The sequence below is a fragment of the Saccopteryx bilineata genome, chromosome 7 (genome assembly GCF_036850765.1).
Source record: "Saccopteryx bilineata isolate mSacBil1 chromosome 7, mSacBil1_pri_phased_curated, whole genome shotgun sequence".
NCBI classification, from domain to species: Eukaryota; Metazoa; Chordata; class Mammalia; order Chiroptera; family Emballonuridae; genus Saccopteryx; species Saccopteryx bilineata.
The window spans coordinates 107,548,578-107,560,711 of NC_089496.1; the positions used below are offsets into that span (position 1 = coordinate 107,548,578).

At 54.2% G+C, this 12,134-nt stretch overlaps 1 non-coding gene across 1 annotated transcript; it reads left to right on the plus strand.

Annotated features, from left to right (window-relative positions):
* Positions 1-12,058: 12,058 nt before the first annotated feature.
* TRNAG-ACC (transfer RNA glycine (anticodon ACC)) lies at positions 12,059-12,134 on the plus strand. The gene has a single exon. It is a non-coding gene; the product is annotated as a tRNA-Gly (tRNA).

Sequence of the window (12,134 nt, forward strand, 5' to 3'; positions counted from 1 at the left end):
AAGATCCTTCACTTGGTTTATTTCTCATTTCCGCTCAGACCGAAGCCTGGTGCCTTGATGTAAGCCTTCAGTGAGTGGCTTTGCCTGTCCGAGGAGAGAGAGAGAGAGAGAGAGAGAGAGAGAGAGAGAGAGAGAGAGAGAGAGAAAGGGAGGGAGGGAGAGAAAGAGAGAGAGAGAGAAAAAGAGATGACGTGTGTGAAATCCGAGGCCCCTGCCTGACAGGCGCCTCTCAGAAGTGAAGCCAGTTCTCATTCTTTATGAAGAGCCTGGGCCCACTCGCGTGATCCTTGGGGATCAAGTTGTTGATTTTTTTATTTTTATTTTTTTTAAACTAATGTGGGAAGTGTCAGCTGCTTTAATAGCCAACTTCTACCGATTTTATTGGGTTGACCGTGACATCCGTCCATTTCGGGCAGGATGGGCCAGCACTAAATATGAGGAGGTTTTCTATGGATTCCACTGATCATTAGTTTGCTGTGAGGCTCTGCGACCCGCCTTCCATCAGTGGAGCTGCTGGAGCTGATGCCTTCCAGCCTGGGGCCAGCTCTCTAGGGACATTTAGGGGACAGCCGAGGTGGCTCCATGGGCAGTCTGAAGCATGGAAGAAATGGTGGCACTGTGATTCACCAGCAAGCCCCCGGCACAGAGAAGCAGTAGGAGCCCAGAAGAGGCAAGAGCGGGTTTTTGAGTCATTTTATCTAAGCTGGAGTCCCAGGTTCATGCCTCACCAGCAGGAGTGACCTCTCCTGACCTCAGTGGGTCTCATCAACAAATGAGGTGCTAGTAAGCCTTGTGCAGGGCTGGAGAGAGGATAAAATGGGAAGGCATGGACTGTAGATGGGGATTAATTAAGGTTAGTTCCTGTTCTTCCCTGGTAGAGCCTGGGTCGGAACTGGGGACCAGCTCTGTGTGGGTTGGAACATGGTGCTCTTGCCCAAGGAGCTGGGGACAGAGGGGCTGGCCAAACCAATACCAGTGGGAGTGGTGATGGCCTCCCATGAGAGGGAGCAGCTCCAAGGCTTTCAGGGGCAGGCCCTGAAATTAGGGCGCATTCATGGATTCACTCAGTTATTTAGTGAGAACTTCGTACGTGCCAACCACCATGGCAGCTCAGGGGACCCAGTGATCAGCACCAGAACAGGCGATGTCCAGCCTTGCGGAACTGACAGGCAGGGGCAGCGTTCGCAAACAGAGGGTTCCCTCTGAAGGGAAAGTGCTGGTTTGGAGTTATTTTTATTATAATGTTATTTAAATATATTCAAATGTGAAACTATGCATTTTGTACATCTCTTTAACAAAACTGTAGCAGTGAAGTAAATTTGCAAATAAATTATAAGTAAAAGTATAAAACCGATAACATTTAAACTGTCACAGTTGGAGGTGAGAGAGGAAGCCGTTTCGTGGAAACTAAATGTCCAATTTGGGATTTAAAAGTGGAAAGATGTTCCCTCATGTCTAGCTCTATAGTTAACTAAATTTTTACTGTAATAAAATTCCATAGAATGGGGAAAATATTTGCAATCATAATAGTAGAGAAAGGATTTTTAACCAGAATATGTAAAGAACTCTTACAACTCAATAATAAAAAGACAAGTAACCCAATTAAAAAAGAAACAAGCAAAGAATTTAACTAAACATTTCTCCAAAGATACACAAATGGCCGACAAGCACATGAAAAGATACTCAACATCATTATCCATCAGAGAACTGCAAAATCAAAACCACAGTGAGATTTCACTTCACACCCACTAGGATGGCTATAATAAAAAAGTCAGATAATAACAAGTGTTGGCAGGAATGTGGAGCAATTGGAATCCTCACACATGGCTGGTTGAAATTTAAAATGATGTGGCCGCTTTGGAAAACAGACTGGTCCTAAAAATGTTAAAAAGAGAATTCGCATAGGACTGAGCAATTTCACTCTTTGGTGTATGGCCAAGAGAATTGAAAACATATGTTCACGTAAAAACTTGTATGCAAATATTACAGCATCATTATTCATAAGGGCCCCAAAGTGGCACTGACCTGTCGTTGTCTATCAAATGATGAACGGATAAACAAAACATGTTTATACGTACAATACATGGCTTGTAGGAATACAATGGTATGTCCACACAACAGAACATTACGAGGCAATGACAAAGGAACAAGTCCTTGAAAACGTTAGGTAAAGTGAAAGAATGAGTCACAAAAGACCACATATTGTCTGATTCCATTTGTGCAAAATATTCAGGAGAGGCAGATTTCGTAGACAGAAAGGAAATTATTATAGCCTAGGCTTGGGGAACTTGGGGATGGAGTAGGGGGTGGGGGTAGCTATCACTAAGGATGGGGTTTCTTAACTGTGTTTGGGGGACAGGGACCAAAAGCTTCTAAAATTAGATATGATGGTTGTACAACCCTGGATATACCAAAAAAGCATTCAGGTATGCACTTTACATGGGTGAATTGTCTGGCATGTTAATTCTATCTCAACAAAAACTGTTATAAAAGAAAAGATACACCCAGAATGCTGGAGATGAGGAGGGTGCTGTATCCGTGGTACCAGCTATGCCAAGGCGCTGTTTTCCAGGGCTGGCGTTGAGACCTGCCTGGAACTGAGACTTTCCATGAACAATCCGAAAACGCCACTTTTCATGGGGTGTCTCTGGCTAACTCTAAAAGGCACCTTATGCATTGAAGGTAGTTAGCCTTGGGGAATTACTTGTCTTAATTAAATGGGCACTTAACATAATTATTGCTGGAATTGGGGACAAATCACTGTTTCACGGTGTATTTAATATTCCGTGTAGGAGCAAGGGGGTGCGCAGGGAGACACTGTCCTGCCCCCAGGGCTGCTGGGAGTCCTGTTCCTCTCAGCGAAACATCTTCCCAAACAGGCAGGATGTGACACCCACCCTTTTTCTCCCTGCAAAACCTTTTATACAGGGCACAGGGACATCCTCTGGTGTTGGCTTGACCCAAGTGTAATTGTAAACACGTATGGTGACATTGAAATTCTAGAGTATGTATAGGGTATTTCATGGACATCCTGGAAACTGTGTGTGTGTGTGTGTGTGTGTGTGTGTGTGTGTGAGAGAGAGAGAGAGAGAGAGAGAGAGAGAGAGAGAGAGAGATTGCACATATAGGATGGGATGAGGCAAAAGTAGGTTTACAGTGGCTCCTCTGGAAAATAATACGATTAGTAAGTAATAACACAAGAGCGAACTCTCTGTTTCATGTAGTAGCAAGTGTCAACCTCCCTTTGCCCCACCCTGGGCGTCAGCCCAGTCATCACAGAGAAATCTCAGGCCTGGTTAAAGCAACACGGACCAGAGGGTGCCGCACTGGGGTTGGGGCGGGAGACAGTGAAGATCAGCAGAGCCTCCTGGGAGAAGCTGGTTGTGTGTGCTCACGGGAGACGGGCCTGGGGTTCGTCCCGGGCCCTGGACAATGAGCTAAGCTCCTCTCCCAGAGGACCTGTGTTTGTACTGGAAGGGCACCGGTCCACGAGAGCCTGTGGACTGGCCCCGGCCACGCCGCGCAGACAACACGCCAGCAGCTCCTCCGCCGGCAGGTTGCCTAGGAGAGGAAGTGGCCGCTCAGTTCTCAGTAGCCAGGACTGGCCGGTGGCCTCGCCCCAGGTACCTGAGGGGGTTGCTCTCCCTTCCACCCCCAGGGATCGCACAGGGCGTGGGAAGCGGAGGGCCAGGCCTTGGCTGCAGGCCAGCCTTCCGGATAATTCTGCTGGGATAATAACTGGGAGGGTCATGGGCCAGGGTGTGGTGTCGCAGGTGGGAGGGAGCCGTGCTCTAACGGCCAGACGACGTGTTTGAAGAGGGGAGTTTGATGTTAAAATGTCGCCCATCCCTTCTGCTCCTGCGAACCTTCCACTAATAGACCTGGGAGGCAGCCCGGGGCCTGTCTGCTCTCCCACAAAGAGATTTCCAGCCATTTTCAGGTAAAAAAGAAGAAAGCCACAGACACAAAAGGTCTTGGGAAGGTGCAGCCCAAGCCCAGCAGCAGAATTATCCGGAAGGCTGGCCTGCAGCCAAGGCCTGGCCCTCCGCTTCCCACGCCCTGTGCGGTCCCTGGGGGTGGAAGGGAGAGCAACCCCCTCAGGTACCTGGGGCGAGGCCACCGGCCAGTCCTGGCTACTGAGAACTGAGCGGCCACTTCCTCTCCTAGGCAACCTGCCGGCGGAGGAGCTGCTGGCGTGTTGTCTGCGCGGCGTGGCCGGGGCCAGTCCACAGGCTCTCGTGGACCGGTGCCCTTCCAGTACAAACACAGGTCCTCTGGGAGAGGAGCAGCCCCTGGGACAGGGACCCAGGCAGCCGGGTTGCTCTTTCATAGTCGGCCGATGCTTTGCTTCCAGAGGCAGGTGCTGGGGGTCAATGCTGTGGGATGGGAGGTGGGGGTCGGCTTGGATTGGGGCTTGGCAGGTGGGGGCAGAGGGCTGTGGGGAGGATCTCCCATCCTGGCACATCCATCTTTTGTGTCCCGGTACCTGGCTCAGGCCTGGAAGGCGGTACAGTGTGCTGGCGTGCCCCAGGAGCGGGGTGACCGCCGGCATCCTGCACATGGGTCAGCACCATCACCCATCCACCTGCAAACAGGTGTGGGATCCTTTCCGTGGTGCATGGCGGGGAGGGTCCAGCATGCCCACTTGGGTCACATTCTATCCGCTTCCATCAACAGAAGGAGAAGGGAGAGAGGAAGGAGGCCAAGATGGAGAGACAGAGGTGCCCCAAAGGGGCACAGCTGAAGACGTCCTCAGACACTGGCAGCTCGGGGGCTGTGAGGGTCACATACTCTTTTGAGGACAGGTTGTGTTGGAGGTTATGATGGAGGGATGTGTGTGATGGGGGGTTGCAGGGCCCCGCTGGGGAGGTAGGGAGAGAGCACAGGGGGACGTGACAAGGTCGTGGTCCCACGCTGAGCATCTCCCTGTCACCGAGGTACTGAAGGGCCCAGCACCCTGGAGCGGACCCATCTGTGAAGACCTGGGGAGCCCACTGTCTGATGTCGCTGGCGTGCCCACCCACTGAGCCGTCCAAGCGCTGGCAGCCTGGGTCCTTGATGTGCCAGCATCCTCGGCACCGCGTCCACCATTATTCCTGCGGCAGGGCGTTCCGGAGGCAGAGCTGTCACGTTCTCTACTGTACAACCCATCAACGGGAGTCGGCACTCGGGGAGACGAGCAGCAGACCTCAGGCTCAGGGGGTCCCGCCCCGGCCTGGGTCTCCTGCTGCCGCTGCTGGTTTCTTTGGCCTCCATAGAGGGCGTAGCCAGAGCCTGAGGTCCTTCCCAGCCTTCCCTCCCCCTCTCCTCCGATCTGGCCTCCCCGCTCCCTCTCCGCTACCTCTGATGCCAAGCTGCTGCTTGAACAGAACTCACTAGTGAGTAACCATTCCCGGAACACACAGTCCCCTGGAAAAGCCCCGCTGCCCTCGTGGAAGTCCAGGCGGCCAGAGCAGATTGAACGCGGGGGACGGCGTGCCTTGGATTTGGAGGCAGGTGGCCGAGGCAGGGCACTGCTACCCTGAGAGAGGGATGTGAAGCGAGTGCTGCGCTCTCTGGAGGAAGACTTCCTGCCCAGGTCCCTCCGCCCGCCTGCCGCCCAGCCGAGCTCCCGCCGGGCACTGGCAGTGAACTTCAGGGCAGCAAATACCCACCCTTCACGGGTGGTTCAAACATCCGAGGGAGCCCTCCCGGCTGCAGACGGGGCACCCAGATTGGAGGGAAGCAGAAGACACAGAGAAAGGCTGTCACATCTCAGAGGGGGAGGGTTGAAATCAGAGAAGAACATGACTGTGTTAGTCAAGCAGCGATGACCCAAATTAAAGAAAAGGTTTTGCTTCAAGGAAATCCAGGGGAGGAGAACTGATTGGCACCAGGAGGAAGCAGCTAGTCACCTCCAGCTGGAGCGGTTGCTGCACCCCGGCCGGGTCGCCTCAGAAAGCCTGTGTCACTTAGTTAGGACTTTGCTGAGTCAACAGGGACCCAGGGCCACAGAAATACGCCCTGAGTGGTCCTGCATCGCCAGCTGCTGTGGCCCCTCCAGCTCGTAGGGGAAAGTGCTGGGTCCATCAGGAAACTGGAATGTGGTCTGGGAATTTGGGGGCATAAAAACGTTTCCAAACTGACAGCAAAGTGGAAATTGTTCACTGAAAAAAAAAATCAGATTATGAAACATTATGTGCAGGGTGATCTCATTTGGGTGAAGCGAGACAGGAAGGCTGAGTGCACAGGTAAAACCGTGGAGAGAGCTGTGGCGGTTTCACTCCTGCTTGTCCCCGTCTCCCGTTTTCCACAGGCAGCTGCATGCAGGGAGACTGGCCTGGCCTGTTTGACAAGTCTGTGGCCCTTTAACAGCAAGCCGGGGACAGAACATCTTGTATGTGGTCCCTCGGAGCCCCGGAGACAAGGAAGGGTTATTTCAGAACCCAACCGTGTGGGCAACAACAGTCCTAAATCATAAGCACTGCTAAGTCAGCAGGCAGTCACAGGGGGTGAATAGCCCCGAGCAAAAACTCCCTTGGGACTAATAACAGCCCCCGGAGGAGAGTGGGCATGGAGCACGGAGGAGAATCCACCAGACGGGGACGTGTCATGACTCACACCTTCAAAAGTGTTCATCCTCTTCTGTAACCAAGGAAATGCATGTTAGAACAAGGAACCAAATGTCTACCCATCAAGTTAATCAGGGGCGGGGGGAGAGAAGAATGCCCCGTGCCAAGGAGGGGGCGGGTAGAGAGGCCCCTCAGACCTCTACTGCAGCGGGCAGCTTGGTCGCCCCCCTCCTGGGAAGGAGTAAACTGTAATACGGAAGGAAGACGGGATGCTCGTTACCACCTTCTGCGTGATTCTGAAAAACTCCAGCCCCTCCAGTCGTCAGCAGCAGAGCCATCAGCAGACTGCCGGTGCCCTGGGAAGCTGAGACGTGTGCGGATGGTGGTACGTGCTTAAGTTAAAAGGGCAGTGAACAGTGTGATCCCAACCAGGAGGGAAACAAGCGGCAAAAAGAGGCAGAGAAAAAGGCTACAAGGAAATGCACAGAAGTGTTAGAACTGTCGGGCTGAGGAGGGGAGGCTGGGATTGGCTCGTTTTCCCAAACGTGATGGATAGACACCTATTACTTTCATAATGAGGAGCAAGAAAGAGAACCTGAAAGGCTGATCACGAAGTGTTTTAGGTGTGGGAGAGTGAGGAAGACTCTGAGGGCCGGAGCATCAGCCGGCGGGGGGCTGGAGGGCAGGGCCAGCACGCCACCAGCTCTTCCCGAGGGCTGGATGCCCAAGGGGAGCCTCCATGTCCAAGCAACTCCTGCACAACCAAGGGGGAGGAGGCCAGGCCAAGGGGACCCCAGGCCAGACAGTGGACTTCCAGCAGAGGTGTGGGAGCAGCGTCAGGGAGGTGACAGTGTCATCCGGCTGGCTGGCTGTAGTCAGGCCCAAATCAAAGTGAAGCCACCCAGGGTGGGGCGGTGCCAGGGACACTCCGCCGCCTGGCCAGCAGGACGCCTGGGAGTCCAGAGCAGCAGCCGGGCAGCCTGGAACGCAGGACCGAATCGCAGGCCTGCAGGCCCTGTGGCCTGGTCCCGGCCCGAGCCCCTGCTCAGGCTTCCCTGACCACTTCCTGCCCCAGCCACTGTCTGGGGGGTGGCTTTAGGCAGGAACTTAACCCCCTCTGTCCAAGGTAAGCTCCTAGTTTTCTAAGGTTGCTGTAGCGAATTACCACACATAAGAAGCTTGAAACAATCACCGCTCCTGTGTCTGGGTCGCTGTGCCCAAATGTCCCTCTCCTTACAAGGACACCAGGCATTGGATTGTGGGGGTTACTGTAAACCAGTATGACTCCATCTTAACTAGTTACATCTACTAAGCCTCTGTTTCCAAAGAAGATTCCATTCTGAGGTTCTGGGTAGACACGAACTTTGGGGGCACTCTGTAACCCCATCCGATGGGGCCACCTGAGACACCCACTTTTCCTGGCTGTTTTGAGTTGTAAAATGAGTTGGTTTACAGCACCAGAGCTTGTAGGCAGCACCAGCTAAGTGGTGCTGATGAGTTTTATTCAGCGGTAGTCTGAAGCTGCCTTCTGGAATTTTCCTCACTCACAGACCCATATTCAAAGATTCAGGACAAACAGTCCAGTCCGAAGCATTCCCCCAATTTTACTGCCCTGATCGCATGTTCTCCTGGGCTGCCACGGCCTTCATTCCTTTCTGGGTTGCCCCTCAGGCTCCATAGCTTCCCCCCCATCAGGAGTCAGAGGAAGTGGAGACCTGGGAGGCGGGATGGGGGCGTGATGGACAGGAGCCTCTCTGCTCCTTCCACCTGTATTTGACCGTGCACAGCTCCAGGGGGCATACCTCCCAGCCTTTCAGGCCACTCTTCTTGCTCCTTAAAAAGCTGTCACTTCCTGTTGGCATCCATCCTCTATCAGCACGGGTATCTTAAGTCCCCGAGGACATCACTGTACCAGGTTCCACCCCCCACCCCCCCAAAAAAAACATGGCTCACATTGTCACGAGTCGCCAGGAGGGTAAGTTAGACTCCCCGTTGCTGCTGCTGCAGCCTTGGGGGCTGTTGGTGACCAGTCGCAAGCATCACCTTGGACTGATCTGCTTTTAGCTAAGTTTGAGGGAAACAGTCTTTTTTTCTTTTTTACAGAGACAGAGAGAGTCAGAGAGAGGAATAGACAGGGTCAGACAGGAATGGAGAGATGAGAAGCATCAATCATTAGTTTTTCGTTGTGAATTGTGACACCTTAGTTGTTCATTGATTGATTTCTCATATGTGCCTTGACCACAGCCTTCAGCAGACCGAGTAACCCCTTGCTTGAGCCAGCGACCTTGGGTCTAAGCTGATGAGCTTTTGCTCAAACCAGATGAGCCCGCGCTCAAGCTGGTGACCTCAGGGTCTCGAACCTGGGTCCTCGGCATCCCAGTCCGACACTCTATCCACTGCACCACCACCTGGTCAGGCCAGGGAAACAGTCTTAAACATTCTGGAATTTCCTCCCAGTCCTGGGAAGACCTCCTATTTGTCATTTTGCCCATCATAAATGTACAAAGCACAGAGCTGACGGCACATTGGGACAGCTCTCCCACTTAGAACTGACCCTTCTCTAACAGCCTTTCCCGACATCGTGAAATGTGGTGCCTGGTGACTCGGGCAAGAGCCCCGGACCCCGCCCCGGCAGTTCGAGCCCTTCCCTGGGAGTCATTCACGTCTGACTCAGGAAGAGGCTCAGGCCCCCACTGGGGTTAAAGGTGACAACATGAAGAGATTCACAGTCTCTAGATACCACCTCGTCTACCTGACAGATGAAGCCAGCACAGAGGAGGAGGCTGATGTGGAGAGAGAAGCAGGGGTGAGGGGAGGGAGAGCAGGTGTGGGGAGAGGGCGGAGGGCTGGTGTCTGCGAGGCACACCGACCACCCTCACCTCTGTGGGAGCTGCTCCCGGACTCCACGAACATCCCAGCAACCCTCCTTCCAGCAACCCTCTGTTCCTGAACCAGTTCAAATTGGGTTTCTGTCCATTCTAGATACAACACCTTTCTTAAAAATAACTGGCTATATGCTTGGGACTTGGAATCTAGTCCCTGTCCTCTTGGGACAGTTTTATTTGGGAGAGAGGAGAAAACTGAACAAATAATTCTGTGACCAGAGTTACTAAAAAGAGAAACATCAGGGACATACAGTTTGATGTGACTGCCTTGGGTTTTAATATGCTTTCTGGTACCTATAGGAAAGAAAACAAAGAAACAGAGAGAGAGAGAGAGAGAGAGAGAGAGGGATTAAACACAAACTAAGACCCTTCCCTCCCGCCCCAGCCGAATGTTCAGAAATAGCCAACCCTGAAAAACAGCAAAGTGCTGAGTCATCCAGGGTTCATTTCTCAGGTGGCGTGGCTGACAGTTCTCTACATCCTGCTCTCCTGTCAGCTCTTCAGGACATTTCTAACTATAGTTTACGGAGAAAAAGTTTCGTGAAGAGCAAAAGCAGGACCTCCGTGTGGCCAGCCAGGGGTGGGGCAGAGGTCAAGATGTCGCCTCTAATGGGAGGAGTTCCTGCCACATAACAAACAACAATAACAAAACGAAACACACACACAAAACAAATGGAAATCCCTCCCCCATGGGCTTATACAGCAGACCTCACCAAACAGCAGCCCAGCCCAGGAGAACCGGCCCTGGGTTGCCGCTCATGCATCCTTTACCCCAACGGAGGGTTTGGTCCTCCCGGGCTGCCGTCCTGGCGGGGGTGGGTTGGGTTGGGTTGGGTTGGGCTAAGCTGGGGAGGGGCCAGCCCCGGGCGGTCTTGAAGACTTTGGGACTGTGTTGGTCTCGCTGCTTCTCTGTGGTGGAAGCTGTGCCCAGGGGTGGAGAGGACGCCATGACTGAAACTGACGCCAAGTCCTCTTGGACACAGCTCTCCTGCACCTGGACACAGTGAGTAAAATCTCCCAGGGGCGAGAGAGCCTGCCTCCCGAATTCCCAGGCTGCGGCACCCTTTTCTCTGTAATCGACGGGAACCAGGCTGGGGTGGGGAAAGATTGAACTGAGCAGCCCCTGGTCTGAATGCTGGGCCTACTGCTTTTCACCGCAGAGCTTGGGCCAGCGGCTCCGTGTCCCTCAGACCCCCTCGGTAAGATGGGGACAGCAGTGTGCTGCCAAGGGGCAACGCCCGGCGTCCTGCCCGCATGTGGTAGGCGCCCCCAAGCCCTCCTCTCTGCTCTGTGTCCTCAGGGAGAAGAGGGCAGCTAGTGTGTCACCTGGGAGGGCCACAGCTTCCAGAACAAAGCAGGGGTGCAAGCGGCCGCGAGTGGGGTGCACAGGGCAGAAGAGGGAGAGAGGGTCTTGCAGGGAGTAGAGGGAGCTGGGCATCGGCAAGAGGCCAGGGGCAGGCGTCAGGGCTAATCTGCAGGGTCGCAGCCAGCGGAGAGCCTCTCGGGGGGCCTGGGAGGGCTCCAGGGTTCTCTGCCTCTGGGGCAGGTGGCCTGGCCCTAAAGCCCCTCGAGCTGCTAACATCCCCAGCAGGGGACCACCTCGGAGCACAGGTGCTGCCTGGCCAGCCCCTCTCCCTCTTCACCCAGCAGAGAGCGTTATCCCTCCAGGGTCCCCACCTGTGGGGCTCCTGATTGACAGCAGCTTGATGCATGTTTCTCGCTCTCAGCATGGCTGAGGGCCTCCTCCCTGAGGGCAAGGGGGCTCTCTACCCGGGAAGTGCAGCTCTTACCCCAAATCTCCCGGAGGCTGTGGAGTCAGGGGTAGGGGAGCCATTCTGCTTGTGTCCTGCCCCTTCTTTTATATAAAATGGAAAGAAGGAAAGACATTCCTGCATTCCTGGCCGGGGTGCTGAGGGTCAGAGGTGTCCCCAGGGCTGTGAGACCTTCACCAGCCCTCCCCTGTTTCAGGCCTCTGCCTTTCCATCTGTAAAGTGGGGGGGGGGGGCTGCAGCCGATTATGCTCAGGGCCCCTGTTAGCTTTCGATGGCTGTGACTGGTGAAAGGGCTTTGCCTCGTTAAGGACCTAGCCATGAGCGGACCGGAGGGCAGAGGGCTGGAGAGACCTCAGGGGCGTTAGACACGTGGGAAATCCAAGTTTGCGCCTTGCCAACATTTTTTGGGCATGAAACGAAGCGACCGTGCACTCGAGGAAAGACCGGGGAGTTGCCAACAACAACCAGACGGCTCCCGCTGCATAGAACCCCAGCAAGTTCTGCTGGAAAACAAACACAAAAGGGTTCTACGGACAAAATGGGAAGCTCAGCCAGGGCTTTGTGCTGACCAGGGTTTGTGTAAGGACCCTGCTCTCTCCTGAGACCACTCCCCACCTGTCCCCCTCCCCGGTCCTGGCTGGAGACTACATCCCCCTCTGGTATCCCAGCCTGGCAGGTGGGACGGACGCCTGTCCCTGGCTGCTGTATTTGGCCCAAGCTCTTGATTTTATACCATCCTGGGGCTTCTCCTTCGCCTTCAGTCAGTCCCAGCCCAGCTCCCTGACACTACGACCCTAGGAGTGGGGACAGGCACTTTCTCTGTTTAGCTTTCAAAGGGGCCTTGGCCCTGGCCCTGGCCGGTTGGCTCAGTGGTAGAGCGTCGGCCCACCATGTGGAAGTCCTAGGTTCGATTCCCGGCCAGGGCA